Source organism: Gavialis gangeticus, unplaced genomic scaffold (assembly GCF_001723915.1).
Source record: "Gavialis gangeticus isolate Ggan-Ray unplaced genomic scaffold, GavGan_comp1, whole genome shotgun sequence".
Taxonomy (NCBI): Eukaryota; Metazoa; Chordata; order Crocodylia; family Gavialidae; genus Gavialis; species Gavialis gangeticus.
In genome coordinates this window covers 33,065,012-33,081,535 of record NW_017728992.1, presented here as the reverse complement: position 1 = coordinate 33,081,535, position 16,524 = coordinate 33,065,012, and positions in this window count along the sequence as shown.

Sequence of the window (16,524 nt, the reverse complement as noted above, 5' to 3'; positions counted from 1 at the left end):
CTTGTTATCAAGGGGGGCTGGTTCTTGGAGGAGATGGGCTACTCTTTGTTGTTGTATGCATGCTTCAATAAAGAGCTTTGAGATAAGACCTTGCTGGTGTTGCCTGTCTCTTGCAGTCAGACAACAGACCTGGGAAGTTGGGGTTCGAGTCCCTGACAATACTATTAAAGCAGGCCAAATCCTGCCACTATCTTATTCGGTAATCATCTCTCTACTCTTTATAGAAGGCTATTGATTTCCCAAAACTCCTTTTTTCGGAGATTACTTTCTAGTCAAAGATTGCAAGCCTTGCTTACTAGAACATATTTTTAAGCAAACACATTTTTGTAATGTAAACTTTAGGGGTATGTGCAGACAAGCATGGATGTTTGTTTCCCTGGAGTCACCTTGGGTTGCTGCTACTTGTTCCTGGGCTGGGAAATGCCCATGCCATGTGTGTTCTGGCACATGGTAGGTTGCCCTGGTTGGGGTAGGGGAGGCAGGAGCCAGCAACTGTGCTGGCCCCAGCAGTCTTACCAAGGAGGCCAGGGGGCCTTGGGGAGCTGCAGCCACAGCACTCCTGCATCAGGGGGCCTGGCTGGCAGCCAGAATGTGCTTTAACAGCTTTGTGACTCCATTTAGCTGTAAGGCTGTTTATTCTATGTGTATTTAACTGTACCTATCAAAAGCACCCTCTCTTTCTGTATTTTGGTATGCAATGCCAGGTGCAGCATTTCCAGATTTTCTTGAGCCCAAACCATTCCAGGCAACTGTCTTGGATCTTCTGTAATACTATTTTCCCCCATTTCCCTAGATGTCTTTTTATAGAAATTTATTTTCTGTAACCTTGATTCTCAGTATTTTACAGCCACTTCATTAATTTTTCTTTATTCAGTATTCTGCTCAATGCAACAATTATCAGCACAGTTGTCTCATTTACCCTGGGTTTATTTCTTTAGTTGGTATCTTTAATCTTCTAGATCTTTGTTTTTCTAATGCATTCATGGATATTCCATTTTTATACCATTTTCTCAGTGCCCATTCTTTGAGAGTAGTTTTCCAAGGTATTCATGTTTTTTCTGTTTGCTATGGTTCTTTGCTTCCAACTTTGATCTTTGTAGTTTCCTCTTTTCTTTCAGTTACCATAATTTTTGTCTTTATGTTGAAGGCACCTGTGGCATGACAGAGTGCCCAAGCCAAATGATTAGCTTTGGTTTTTATGCTACTCTTTTGTGCTGGGGTATGTGAGAGGGGTTGCAGTGATTTTTTTTTTTTTTAACTGTTTTAAACCTGGCTACCTTAAATCCCAAAAATCTGCATGACAATGCTAGAGCTCCTGTCCAGGCTTCTTTTTCCATCCATAGTCCAAAATTCACTTCCCTGTCCATTAATCTCTGTAGATTTTTCTTAGCCAATTCTATGAGGTCAATATAATCAGTGAATCAAAAGTTATGTATGGTCCTTCACAATGACATTATTTCTCACATTTCATCTATTGTACTCAAAGCAGCCATGGTAATGGTTCTATTAGTCCCATGTGGCTTTTTATCAGTTTCACCTCTAGAAAGGGCAGAGAAACCAGTTACTTGCATAAGTCTGTCAGGTTGTAGAGATAAAATAGTCTTGTTCAGTTGATCCCTTCTGCTTTTACCCTATCCATTGACAAGTCTTTCTGTATGGCTTCACTTATTTTTGTTTGTTTGTTTGTTTTCCAATTTAAGCAATGACTGGGGGAAGAAACTGGTGAAGCTCAAACTAAGCCCATAAGCCAAGCCATGATGCTGTTTGCATCAGATAATATAGATTTCCAGCTTGTAATTTCTTGTGCACCCTTCATCTATATTGACATGTGCTATAATTAACCATTTGTATTTAAACTTACCTTCCTTGTAATCTACGAAGACCTAGTCTAAAAGGTGAGTTTTTTTATTTGTGTGTTTGTTTTTTGACAAAAGTTTTATTAGTAAGTGTGTGTGTGTGCATGCATCCATTCCAGTGCCCACAGGCCAATGGAACACCATGCCTATGTCACTCAGTTGACATAGACACCTCACTGAGTCATCTACAACCTTGGCTGTTGAGATAAAACTAAAATGAGCAGAACATTTTCCTGTAGTGGCAGTTGGTTATAAAATTTGAGAGACCTCTGATACACAGTGCCCACTCATATTCTTTAGAACAGTTTACCTCTAGGGTGGGATGTTTAGTGCATGATACATCCTTCACATAGGAAGCATCATGCATGTGGTTTCCCCTGAGCAGGCCTTGCTGCTTTGCCACAGAGACACAGAACCATTACATAATTTTCTGTAAAAGTCAGTTTTATAAATGTCTATTGTCTGGCCATAAGCATTTTGAATCCAAGCACTTTGCTTGTGCACCTTTTAGTGGTAGACAACAAGAAAAAATAGTAGATGCTTAGTAGAATTAATGCCATAAGTGTTTCCAGCTTGATTCCAGTAGCCAGCATTATGCTGTAAACAACAAGTGTCCAGGGTTTCCCCAAGTCAGCTGTTGAAGTGGCTTTCTCTGGGCCTTGATAACCATCAGCAGTGGCTTATCAGCCAATATCAGAACAAATTGTAATGATTTCTTGGAATATTTGCTTTGGTCTCCCTACCCCTTTCTCTGCCCAGGGTCTTGAAACACATGGCCATGGTATTATTCAGCTCAATTCACTATGGTTGCAAATACCAAACTGTATCTCTTAAGAAGTTCTCTTGCAATTAGTCTCTTTTAGTCTGACCCCAGGGACTTTGTCGCAGAAAGATAGTGTCATGAACCCACAGTATTTTGAGGTGTTTGTGGAATGCCATGCATATTTTCTTGAATGTATTTCATTTATGTGGTGTGTGTGTGTGTGTGTAGCCTCTATCAGGGCCAAGTTTAGCCTTATTATCCTTATGGTTATATGAATTGTGGTGTATGATATCAATATATTTGTTATATGTTATAAGGGGGGCCATAATTATAGATTCATAGACATTAGGGCTGGAAGGGACCTCAGAAAATCACTGAGTCCAGCCCCCTGCCCCAAGGGCAGGAAGTCAGCTGGGGTCACAGGATCCCAGCAAGATACATGTCCAATTGCCTCTTAAAGGAGTCCTGAGTAGGTGCTTGCACCACCACTGGAGGCAGTCAGTTCCAGGCCTTGGGAGCTCGGACAGTAAAGAAGTTCTTCCTTACGTCCAGCCTGAAATGGTCTTGAAGAAGTTTATGACTGTTAGACCTTGTCTTCCCATGAGGTGCTCTGGTGAATAAGTGTTCCCTCAGATCCTGATGCACACCCCGTATAGGCTGCCACCAGGTCCCCACTGAGCATGCACTTTTCCAGACTGAAGAGTCCAATGGCTCTCAGCCTCTCATCATAAAGCCTGTTTTCCTGCCCTCTGATCATGCAGGTGGCTCTCCTCTGGACTCTCTCAAGCTTCTCCACATCCTTTTTGAATTGTGGAACCAGAACTGGATGCAGTACTCCAACTGTGGCCTTACCAAGGCTGACTACAGCAGGAGAATGACATCCTGGGATTTGCTGGAGAAGCATCTGTGGATGCAAACCAGAGTTTTGCTCGCCTTGACAGCTGCAACATCACACTGATGACTCATATTCATCTTGTGGTCAGTCATGAGCCCCAAGCCCCTTTTGGCCATGGTGCTAGCAAGCATAGCATTGCCGAGCCTGTATGCATGCTGCGGGTTTTTCTTCCCAACGTAGCGTACCTTGCATTTTTTTCAGAGTTGATGGCCATCAGATTTACATCTGCCCATTTTCTGAGCCTGTCAAGGTTGGCCTGAATCACCATTCTGTCTTCGGGTGCGAATGCTTTACCCCAAAGTTTGGTGTCATCAGCAAACTTGGCCAGTCTGCTTCTAACTCCAACATCCACATCATTAATAAAGATGTTGAAGAGGATAAGCCCGAGGATGGAGCCATGAGGGACCCCACTGGTTCCAAAATAACAGTTTTATTAAACAAGCAATATACTACACAGCCCCATGAAGTTATTGGTTTGCACGCACACACATGCATGGAGAGGAAAGGTTTAATGCAGGGATTTGAGGTCCAGGTATGTAGAAACACAGTTCGGGTTCCTTGCTTGGGGGAAGAAGGCGGGTGATAGCTACCTATCCTAGACTGAGAGTTGATCCTTGATGGCTACCCAGGGTCTTCTCTACCAAGGTGTCAACCGGGGGGGCGGAGCGGCAGGGCCTCTGGGTGGATAGGTGTTGTGGTGTAGTGCTAGTCCAGATGGTGAGGGCGTCCCAAAGAGGTCACACTCTACCATCCCTTTTATAGGGGTGGGCTACCTGTATCTCCTATGGGAAGGGCATGTCCAGGCAAAGCCAGTCCTGCTCAGATGGATATGTGCAGATCCACATGTCCTCATTGTCTGGTGGGATACAATGGTGGGGTTGCTGGTTTCTGTAAGGTCTTTGTCTTCCAAATGTTGGGTTCCTGTAGGTTCTTTATCTTTCAAATTCTGGGTTTTGTCTCTGTTCCTGGGTGAGTCAGTGCAAAGCAATGGTCGGGTCGTTGAGTTGATGATTGGGTCATTGAGTTGATGGTGCTGTCATTACTGATCATTCAGTAGAGGCCTGCTACCATCATGCCTCAAGCATCCTTTTTTATTCCCATTCATTCAGGAACCAATTTACATGAGACTCGTTAGACGTGAGTAACAGTTACAACATACTATACAATTGGTTACTCAAGGGATCACAAGATGGAGGCTTGACATGCGAAATGGAAACTTGACGTTATTTGACATTTACTTTACAGACACAGGCCTAAATCATACAAATTCAATATAAAACAGTACAAATCAATATGAACATAACTGAACACTATTTACATTATAAATGGGGCTTGTTTCTATAAGGGGGTATAAGAACTTACCTTAGCTTACCTGTGACTACCTATAACTACTTATAAGGGATAGAGGGGGCAGAGAAAGAGTCAGAAATGGTTGGGGAAGGGGAGAGAATGTACAAAAAAAGAAAAGAAAAACCTGGGGGCTTTGCTAAATAGTATGAGAAGGGATAAAGGGGCACAGAAAATAGTATTGTGGAAGGTCAACCTTGGGCACCAACAATTCCTTCCGTTTTCTAATAGAGCAAAAGTACAACAAAATGTCAACTTTTATACAGTACAATTCTATTCCTCAGAAGAATTTAAACAATATTTTAACTTCAGAAGGAAAAACAAAAATGTTTTTATGCTGGAAATCCTCTGAGATTTGTAACTGAACTGTGTCCAATAAGACATTCTTAATTGCTCCTTGGGAAATGGCCTGACAAACTAAACCTTATCGTTCCTTCCTTCCACAACTTCTCTTGAGTATAAAAGGTCTTAGGTCTACTGTTAATTCTCAATTTTGCTTGATTAGTAAGAGTCTCATTTGTAATTGTACAAAAGCTAATCATACTGCATTCAGCTTTCTTACAACTTTTTAAAAAGTCAAAGTTCCCTGAAAAGAACTCATTATTATTGTTATACTCTGTCTAATTCGTTAATGCTTTGGATCAGAAGTTGGCCAGCCATAGACTTAGTGTGTGACCTTGGCAAGTGATTTCATGTCTATCATCCCTTCACTGTAAAATGGGGGAAGGAGCATAGGACTGTTATGACCTCTTCTCCCCTACATTTTCAGGCAACCAATTACCCAAGGGTTATTCAAAGTGCTTCTCCAGTACTTCATATACCACTATAAAATGCAGAAACAGAAACTTCAGGAACAACCTTTAATATATCAGCGACAAATGCAAGAGAAACAGACACCATCAGTGCCTTCCACTGTAGTGACAGAGAAGTAACCACAGATAAATGGTTTATTATATTCTCAGAGGATCCTAAGAAGAGGGTCATGCCCCAAGCTACAGTAGACAGCAAATCTCCCTCCCCTGACACATAGTGCTTGCCACTCTGACCTGTGGGAAATGCTCCTTCCTGAATTCAAATCTGGCAATCAGTATAAGCTGACTGCACTGGATGATGTACTGAAAGTAAGTAGGCTGACATAACAGAAGGTAAAAAGTGTGCAACATTAAGAAAAACTTGACAGCTACTATAAGCTCTTTTCTCCTAAATACATTAGGTATATGTTTGTGTATAATTATTCAAAGGCTTTTTCAGCCAACACAACACATTGGGTTCCAGATAGCTGATATCCAGCAATGTAATAGAAAAGATAAAAAAGAATCCTATAATGGAGAACCAAAACTTCAATAATGTATAACTGAGCTGTGACCACAAATGATACACACACACACACACACACACACACACACACACACACACTGGTTTTTCACACATGCAATGCTTGTGTGCAGATTGCACAACTGCATACAACTACTGACTGTGTGCATTATATAATTTTTGTATCCTTTGGGCATACATACACAGTTTACACAGGCTTCTTGGGAACACTCTGTTTGCTATTATGGACCACTTTATGTAATCTTATGATTAATAATGGAAATCTGGCCCTAAAGACTGCCCCCAAATATGTCTTGAATGTGGGTTTTATTTTGGGTTTTTTGGTCATAAATAAACTGAATTATTTTCCCATCTAAGCCATGTCCACATATGCAGGTGGCATTGCTAATTTGCAGCACAGGGACCAAATTTTCTACCTGGATTTCCAGGTAGCAAGAAAAAAAAAGCCCCAGGGGAAAAAAAAATGGTGGAAGTATGCCAAAATAGCATGTTCTGGAGAAGCGGGCTGCTGGGGTTAAGTGTGCCTCAGTGTCAGGGCTCCAGAGCATGCAGAGGTGGAGAAGACAGCCCCGGGGTGAGGCACACTCTGTGGAGCCCTTATGCTGAGGTAGAGTGGCTGGCTGGGGTACAATGTACCTTGAGATGGGGGAGCAGGCAGCCTTGGGCCAGCTGCTCACCTGTTTCTGCATGCCTCAGCACAGAGGCTTCACTGCTGATTGTAGCTCAGTGTGCCTCAGCTCAGGGGCCCTCCACTGCAGCCCTGGGCTGCCTGCTACTCCATGTTAATGTGCCACTCCCTGGCTGGCTGGGGTGCAGGGGGCCTCAGCACAGGGGCTGACTGCTGGCTAGCTCCACACTCAGGCACCCTGTGCCCCAGCTAGCCCCTCCAAACCACATGGAGCCCAGTGGGAGAAACATGCTGGAAGGAGCTGAGCACAGATGGTTTGTCCCCAGTGGGACAATATATCCTGTAACAAAGTGCACATGCAGGGGTGTGCACTGCAGCACAAAGTAGTGGCACAAATTTATGTTGCTGTAAGTGTACGCCCGTGAGTCTTCATAAATACACAGCCCCAGAGTCTTCATAAATGGCCAAATTGTTTTAACTTTGGTTGGGCAAAATAGATTTAAAATATTTATAGTTCCTTGGGTCTTCTGTTTGAATCATCCTTTAAAAAATGGGAGCATTACCAATAGCCCAGCAGAAATAGGAAAATCTAAATACTAAATAAACAAGAAGATCATCTTGCTGTTAAGGTAAGTGCCTGGCTGTGAGGAAACTTAGAATCTATTTCCGAGTCTTATACAGACCCATGACCTTGAGACAGTCACTTATGGCCTACGCATTTGTAAAATGAAGATAGTGATGTCCCATGACAGTTTTTCACTGGTGGCACTGGAAGTTCAATCTATTTAAGTTCACAAAGTACTGAATATGGGAGATGCTAGGGTAATGGAAATTATTAAAATAACTAGCAAACAAAGAAAAAAATGACATGCAAGACCATCTTCAATGATGGTGAATTCCATAAATTAAGCAAAGAAACAGAAGAACTTCCAGATGCATAGCCAGAAGTGAAAACAATGATTATAAAATGAACAATGTATATTAATGAGAACATCACCACCTACTCAGAATCATAACCCCTTCTTTTCTGCTGGGGTATCCAGCTATGTCACAATACTTCAATGAAAATGCAACCAATATCATGCACCATTTGCTGGATTAATGCTTGGAAAATGGTACAAAAGCAAAGGGGAATTCAAATTGGCAATGGAAATCAAGAAGAATAAAAAGTCCTTCTACAGATGCACAGGAATTCAGAGAAAAAATAAGGGAAACTAATGAACATCACTTCCTTCTATGATCAGGTAACATGCCACCTAGATAAGGGAATGAAGTTGATGTCATCTAGCTGGATTTCAAAAAAGCCTTTGACTTGGCCTCCCATGACATGCTTATGGTAAAATTGGGAAACTGCAGCCTTGATAACCCAATGGTCTGGTGGTTAGGAAACAGGTGCCAAGGCAGGACCCAGAGGTGGAACTAAGTCAACATGGAGCTTGGTGACCAGTGGTATCCCTCTGGGTTCAGTACTCAGACCAGTACTTTTTAACATTCATTCATTATTTGATTTCAGATGCTAAAAGTGGACTGGCAAAGTTTGCATATGACACCACATTATGGGAGACTGTGGTCACACTGGGGGATAGGCTGGAGATACTGGCTTACCTGGATAGGCTTGCAAAGGTGGGCGGATCAAAATCTGATGATGTTCAGCACCGAGAAATGTAAGGTGCTCCATCTAGGGAGAAACAACCCACAACATACTTACAGGCTTGGCAGTGCTACACTTACACGCACTATAACCAAAAAAGACCTGGGGGTCTTCATAGACCATAGAATGAGCATGAGCTACCAATGCAATGCCATAGGTGGCAAAGCAAAAAAACAAAACAAACCACAAAAAAACAACCCACTAGCATGAATCTACTGATGTATCTCAAACAAGACTAAGGATGTCATCCTCCCACTTTACTCAGCCTTTCTGAGGCTGCAGCTGGAATAGCATGTCCAGTTCTGGGCACCACTCTTCAGAAAGGATGGGGAGAGACTTGAGAGAGTCCAAAGGAAGGCTAAGCATATGTTTTGAGTTATGGAGAGCAGGCCATATGATTAGAGGCTGAGACATGGGTCTGTTCAGCCTGGAAGAGAAGACTCAGAGGGGACTTGGTGGCAGCCTATAAGTATATAAGGGGTGCATACCGGGAGAATGTCTGTTTACCTGGGCTCCCTAGGGGAACATAGATTTAGTCACAGATTGGTAGAAGACTAATTTAGATTAGACATAAGGAAAAACTTATTTAACAACTCAAGTGTCCAGGGTCTGGAATAAACTCCCCCCAGAGATGGTACAATCACCTACTCTGCATATCTTCAGAAAATGTCTGGGTGCTCACCTTGCTGTAGTCATCTGACCCCAGCACTCTTTTCTGCCCAAGCAAAGGGGCTTTGGATCTGATGATCTCAAGAGGTCCCTTCCAGCCCCTAACATTTATATTCTGTATATTCTTTTTAGCTGTTTAACAAACTCTTTAGTTCAGGAATGGACAATTATTGGGGCCAGAGGACCAGTTAGGGAGTTTTGGTGAGCTGTTGCAGGCCAGGTCAGCACCCCTCACCCTGCCCCCCATCTCCCCAAAACAACTCACAAAAACTCCCTACGTGGTCCTCCAGCTGAAATAATTACCCACGCTGTAACACTTTGAGGAAAGCAGACCATAGAGGGAACACCTAAGGCCATGCAGGGTGCAGCAGCTTCCAGGCACCATAGTAACTAGGCAATGAGGCCAACTAGCAAGCACCTGCAGGAAACCCACGGTAGTCTTCTGGCCAGAAAGGGGCAGGGCTCTGGGAAGCATATAAGCAAATTACCCTAGCCCTGCAGGGCTAAGATGCTTGCAAGGATATAACCCTGAAGCTGGGAAATTATGCTGGCACAAGAGGTGAGGGAAGGTTGCAGCCAATCCCCTGAGTACAGTTCACCAGTGCAGTCTCCTGCCGGGGACTGGGATCAGGCAGGAGATGTGCCAGATACTCCACGAAAGACATTCAAAAAAGCCTGAGCCTGAATTATTAAATCCTTGGCAAGTTAGTTTAACTGGCTAGGCTAAATAAGTTTTGTAACCGGACAGACATCTCTGAAATGCAGGCACTTGCCTCCAGTGGCTCAGGCTAGAATCCAGGGGGCAGTAGAACAGCCCTGTCTTGGTTTCCACAGGGCTAAGCTGAGAGGGGTGTGGCCAGGCCTCGGTAGGATGTTCTTATTATTCCCCCCACTCCTGAGCAGCCCAGCAGGGAATGTTTACCACCCCTAATTCAGTGTTTATAAACCCATTAAGAAAACAAGCCTTTCTCTATTAACTAATAGACCTCTTCTTAAGCAGCTCTTCCAAGGAAAGAGGTTAAGCTACCTGTTAATTAGCTCCAAAAAGCCTGCCTGCTGTTGTTGTTTCCCATAGCACAGACTGTAGCCAGCATGTGGTCTGCTAGCTAATGCTGAGGTGTCTGCATAAGGCAGAAGGGAGTGGGGAATAATCCCTGCTTAGTAGGGAGAAGCGAGGCAGATGCTCTTATGCCTGAAAGTCTCTGTCAGATCTCTGACCAGGGCAAAGAGGGGAGATGCCAGCTCTGCTTTGAAGCAGAGAACCCTGCCCAGAGCAGCGAGCATTCTGGGATGCCGGGATGTCTGCTTTGTCTTAAGCCAGCAAGGGGTCTAGGACATTGCATAAACCGGTTTGACCCAAATCAGTTAAGTCTGATAATACATTCAACCAGGTTTATCTCAAACCAATTTCAGCTATTTTCAAACTGGTTGATGTGCACTGAACATGTGTTCTGTTACAGTTTTAAACCAGTTTCAGATCACTTAAATCAGTTTGTGTGTAATGTCTGTCCCTAGCCCAGATGTGCATGCCCATGTGGTGTAGCCTGAAGCGGTGTGTGGGAACACAGTACAGCACTGCGTTAATGGTATACGTGCCTCTATTAAGCCTTGGCCTGGCATAACCCACAGCTTTTGTCACTCTTCCCCTTGCACTGCTCCTGCCAGAAGGGAGACCCATACCTGTGCTTCAACTTGCTGGGGGCCAGTGTGTCAAATCTGTGAAGGGCCACAGGGTTGGAACTGTGTACAGCCAGACTCACTGGGCAAAAGCTTGGTCAGGGGCTCAGTGTCCTCTGCTTTGGAGCATACACTGGGGGCTGATGAGGCAGGACAAGGCAGGCTGGGTTGGGGAGGTGAGTGGCTGCCACTGCAGTAGTCAACTACGGCACAGGGAAGATGTAAGGACAAGAGGTGCCAAAATCCAGGTCAGCCATGGGCCAGATAAAGTTCTTCTTCAGAGAAACAGCCTCAGGCCAGATAGAATCATTTGTATGGGGTTGGATCTAGCCCACAGACCATATTTTTATCAACCCTGCCTTACCTCTTTTCAAAATTTTATAAATTCACTCATGGGGACTGGTCTTCAGGAACAGCTAGGGATTAAGCTGGCTTATGAAAAAAAGGGAGGATGGGTCAGTTGAAGATTAGGCTCTTTCCCTGCTCTGTGGAGCCATAACTCTGAAAACAATAAAGAAAAGACACTTCCTTGAGTGTGTCTTTCAAAAACAAAGTCCAGAGTATATTTGGGAGTGTGTTGTATCTGAGAAAAATAAAGTACTTGATAAAATGTATTAAAACTGCTTTTGTCTTTATATAAAAAAACCTTGCATTCCTTTTCTACAGAACATGTGTCTGTAATTCAGGATCTATGCCACTGTTATCAGTATGCTTTTATCAATTTTAGTACTCTGATACCTGCCTATGTTTGGATTAAATTAGATATTAGCCATTCATAGTTCTATCTGTTCTAACTTATCAGGCTTTTCATGTGTTTCACTTTAGATCTTTGTAAGTCTTTTTGCTCCAAGCCACATAAAGCTATAATTAGCATTGAAACACTTGATAGTGTAATCTTTTTTCCCCCCACTTGTGCTCCATTTTGTCTAATCTCGTATAATTTATCATTTCATCTTCGAATAGAAAAAGGTCACAGAGTTCTAAATATGGATATCAATACTCTTGAGTCATGCACAGTCTTTCTACTTCTGGTTTTAAGTATTCATTTCTCAATATGACACTTGATCTACATACCACATGCTATTGGTGTCAGTGAGAACAATCATTGCAGAACATTAAAAGAATACTAAATGTACATATAGGTTCCGATTCAGCCAGGTACTGATCTTTAAAAATGTGAATAAATCCCATCCTAGATTTTGTTCAGTAGGGTTATACTTAAGCTGGAAATATGTAAGTGTCTTATTGAATTGGGGCTTAGTAATTTTTCTGACCGATACTATTTCTGAACTGCAGTTAAAAAAACCAATAAATCTCTCCCACATTTAACTTGCTTTGAATTTCTAATATTGCAATGATGGCTAGCAACTGCCTGAAAAATACCATCATTGTGTCTAGGATGTAGGTGGAGTTTGTGGGGGGAATGTGGAAGTGGGATGTGGGAGTGGTAGGGTCTGCATTTGAGGGCACTCAATGCACACACCCCAAACATGGTGTAGAGCACCCACTGTTGGTGGCAGCAGCAGCAGAAACACCACCAGGTGGTGGGCCGTTGGGGCACTCATGGCCCATGGCAGGCAAAGCCCCGTGGTGGCACATGGCTCCGGCTGAATCCTGGGAGCTGTACGCGGTGGTAGAAAGAGGGGCCAGGACACCAACTCCATCATGTGGAGCTCCCTCTGGCTCATGTGCAGCTCCTGGGACTCAGCCAGAGCCTTATACCATTGGGAGGGGAGCCCCATGCAATGGAGCCAGTGGCCTGGCCCTGCTCCCTGCCTCCATGTGCAGCTCCTGCGACTTGGCTGCAGTGGCAGGGATCAGGGCCAAGCTGGTCTGGCTCTATCATATGAACCCTTGCACAATGATCTCTTGCTCCTGCTAATCCAGGCTCCATGCTCCTGCTGCCCCACCAGGCATGGGCTCTACACTCTGGGCTCCACAGTCCCACCAGCCCTGGACCCACGCTTTCCACCTGGCTACAGCTTCCCCCCATGCACCACTGCTTACCTACCTGCTGCCCACAGTGCTGCAGCAGTGACAGGACGAGGAGCTGCTAGAGGCCATGGAAGCCAAACAGCTCCCCAGGTGGCTGCAGCAGGGGCAACAACAGCCCTGCTTGAAAGCTGTGCTCTGGCTAGGGTTGGCGCTGGGGCAAAGGCTTTCTTGTAGGCGAAGGTGAGACTACAGTGTGCTGCCCCAGTGAGAGTGAACAGGGCTCAGTCCCATATGGAGCACAGCAGGAACAGCTGTGGCCTGGGCCAGATGTAGTTAATTGGTAGGCACTTGCCTGTGGGCTAGATGAAATCATCTTGTGGGCTGAATTCAGCCCATAAGCCATATTTTGCCTTCCCCTGGCCTACCTGGTCAGTGAAAATACATGGAAGCTCATTCTTAGTTGTTGGTCCTCAATTCTGGAACTCCCTTCTGGTCCATTAGACCTTGAAGTTGGTTATTCCCAGAAACAATGTAAGTGTTCCTTATTTGGACAGGCCTTTAGCAGATGCGTTTCCACTCTGAGCCTCTTTTGGGAGAACAAAACATTCATCTAATGAAAAAAAAATGTTGACCAGTGACATGGAGTGCATTTAAGTATCTCAGATTATGCATTGCAAATTCCAAGTCATTTCTGAAAATGCAAGTTTCACTACATAAATTGTTATCACTTCCACATATTCTTAACTATTTACTCATGGAAAATTCCCTTAAGAAAAAATTTAGCCTTGTGTAGATGACCAATATAACGTCTATGTATTGGTTGTATGACAGACTTATCCCACTTTGGGGATTTAAACAGTATATTGACCTTCTACTTGATGCCTGTGAAACAGGGAGTTTCAGTTATTGAATTTACCAAAATCTGTATTTAGGTTAGGCCTTTGGTATATGGGCCTTGTTTTTAAATGAATGCATAGATCAGATTTTGGATAGTGGAGTTCATTAAAACAGTGTTGGATATGATCAATATTGCAATCATTGGATTTTACAGGAAAAAAAATGTTAAAGCACAGAGCATGCTTCGTTTAACACCTTACTAAGATGGGAAAAAAAGAAAAAAAAGAAAAAAGTTGAGACAGCACCTTCTGGATTCCATTTCTGGCAGTTTCCCTTTTGATTACATGATCAATCCTGCAAGTCCAGTCAAATGGCTAGAAGAAAACATTTTGAAACCTACCTACTATAGAAATATTATATAGAAAGACGCTTAATTGTGTTTATCAAAAAATATTGCATTTTTATCACTTCCAGTAATATCTATTTGTGTACTGCAAAAGGTATGAAGTTTGATGTGTTTGTTTGAAAAATTGGGTATGCTTATTAGCACACTAGAAATGTTTTAATTAATGGCCTCATAACTTACAAAAGTCATTTGCAATCCATTTATTCATAAAGTGCATTCTGGCTGTTAGCCCTGTTGAGAAAAAATGGAGTTGTTTTATTGACAAATTAACTTCAGATGAAAAAATAATCATGTTGAAATGAGAAACTTCCTGTTGGGTGTGGAGAAAGGGGAAAAAAACTTTCCTAGAAAAAATATTATTTTTAATAAATGCTTGCTAAAGTAACATAACATTTCTAGGTTTTCTTTCTGAAAAGGTCATGCTCAACTAATTGGGTACCTAGTTTTCAATAGAACTTTTTTTAATAAGCAAAGGGAAGTTAGCTGTCACAGCAAGAGGGAAATATTAGAATATTAGAATTATTTAATTAGAAATAATTGCATCATTTTTCTGCTTTCTTAAAAATATCCTACAATAAGCATTGTATGCTACTATATAATTGTCTTTTAGAGTATGTCTGCATACTCTCTAGACCACAACATGGGGCACCACAGTAGAGCATAATATGTCTGCTTAATGCATACAATTTCCTGAAATGGAGGTACTGTAGTCTTACTGGTGTGTACCCAGAACTGCTGTAAAGCAGCTATATTTGATACATTTGAGGATTTGCAATGAAGAGTGGGGTATGTATGCTATATCTTACTGTAGAGTTGCCAGCACAGTCTGAAGACAATGTTCCGTGTCTAAGAAAAAATTCTAAAACCACAAATGCTGATACATTTGTATAGAGGCCTGGTAGCATTAATAAGGTATAATACACAGGAATTGGACTTGACCTCTTTACTTGAGCAATCAAGTGGCCTTCATAGTATTTTGTGTTTTGGAAACCATCAGTCATTTGAGTACAAGCAGGGGTGTTGGAAAAGAGGCAGCTGCTATGGCTCCAAATCTGACTTTGGCCCTGACCCCATCCCCTGCAGCCTCTGCCTCTCTCCACCCCCAACCCCCTTGCCTCTCTGCCACCACCACTTCTGCCCTCCCCACTGCCATTTTCTCTCCGTCACAATTCCAGTTCTGCTCTGGTCAAGGGTGTGGAGCACTTGGTCACCAACTGGGCAGCAGCAGTTACAACAGCTGCTGCCACCACTGCCACTGATGCATGACTGGGCAGGGGCCAAGGCAAGTTTATACTCCATGTTGCAGGCCAAAGCCAAGTCCAGAGCTGAACTGGAGGGCAAGTGCTAGCCAGGAGTAGGTACTGGGGATAAGACAAGTGAAGGGGCAGGTGCCAGGGGAGTGCAGATAACACAGGGACCCAAGTGGGAGGAAGAGCTAAGTGGCAGGGGGTAGGTACCAGGACATGCACATGTTGTTGTGGGAGGAAGGGGGCAAGAGGTAGGAGTCAGGCCACCTGATTCCCCTATTGCCTGCTCCCCTACTACCTCCTGCCTCCGTAATGCCTGATGCTCTACTTCAGCTGCAGAACTGGGTAGGACATATATAAAATGACCCTGCAATAGTTAGATTCTATATATATGAAAAAAATATTTACACATTTCCATGCTAAGAATCTAATTATTGGGGAGGGGGTCATCTTAAATTCAGTCATCTTGGATTTCATTAAATAGAGTAGCTTTTCATCCTCACACAATGAGCCTTTCATAGTTTCATAGTTAGTAAGGTCAGAAGGGCCCTGAGCAAATCATCAATTCCGACCCCCTGCCATGGCAGGAAAGATTACTGGGGTCAAACAACCCCAGCAAGGTGTTCATCTAGCCTCCTCTTAACCACCCCCAGGGTAGGAGCCAGCACCACTTCTCTTGAAAGTTGGTTGCAGATCCTAGCCGCCCTGCCCATGAAGTAGCGCCTCCTGATATCTAGCCTAAAGCTGGCAGCTTGTGACCGTTATTCCTAGTCACTCCTGGTAGTGCTTGGGGGAACAGGGACTCCCCCAATGCCTGCTGGTCCCCTCTGACTAGTTTGTAACAGGCCACTAGATCCCCTCTCAGCCTTCTCTTATGGAGGCTGAATAGGTTCAGGTCCTGTTGCCTCTCCTCATAGGGCCTGCCATGCTGCCCCCTGATCATGTGAGTGGCCCTCCTCTGGACCCTCTCCAAGTTGTTCCTGACCAGTGCCGCATAGAGGGGGAGTATCACCTCCTTGGATCTGCTCGAGATGCATCCGTGGATGCATGACAAGGTGTGGATGGCCTTCCTGCATCCCCACACTGCCGGCCCATGTTCATCTTGGCATCAATGATGACTCCAAGATCCTTTTCTGCCTCTGTATTGACAAGAAGGGAGTTCCCCAGCCTGTAGGTATGGTGCTGGTTCTTCCTCCCCAGGTGCATCACCTTGCACTTGTCAGTGTTGAATCCCATCCTATTCTCATCCGCCCACCCCTGTAACCTGTCTAGGTCCAA